The sequence below is a fragment of the Oratosquilla oratoria genome, chromosome 29 (assembly GCF_046742065.1).
Source record: "Oratosquilla oratoria isolate Oo_2021 chromosome 29, ASM4674206v1, whole genome shotgun sequence".
Lineage (NCBI taxonomy): Eukaryota > Metazoa > Arthropoda > Malacostraca > Stomatopoda > Squillidae > Oratosquilla > Oratosquilla oratoria.
Window position 1 is genome coordinate 12088043 of NC_134805.1, and position 529 is coordinate 12088571.

Below are 529 nucleotides of genomic sequence, written 5' to 3' on the forward strand. Positions count from 1 at the left end.
GTGGGTTGAGTTAACCCAAACAAATGGACAAAAAATGAATATAGGTGTAATATATAGGCCAAAGACATTATCATTAGCAGACGACAAACTGTTATTTCAAGAACTGTCTAGTTTCTGCAACCGGGATTTATTGATAATGGGTGATTTCAATTTTACTGACATTGATTGGATGACCCTTGAACATGGCCATATAGGTAGTCGCTTGATTGATTTTCTTGGTGACAATTACTTAATTCAGCATGTAAAAGAGCCCACAAGATATGGAAACTTACTCGATTTATTGATCACTAGCCGCGAAAGCATGGCAACTGATGTAGAAGTCGGTGAATCTGTTGCAAATAGCGATCACAACTTAGTCAGATTCAAACTCCTAAACAATTTTAGAATAGATACTTGTGCTTCTAAAATACCCGATTTCAGTAAAGCTCAGTTCATAGAACTACGTCAGGAGCTTCAGCTTACAGATTGGGAGGAAAAATTAAACGAAAGGCCTGTAGATCAGATGTGGGAAATATTTCAAAATACGCTC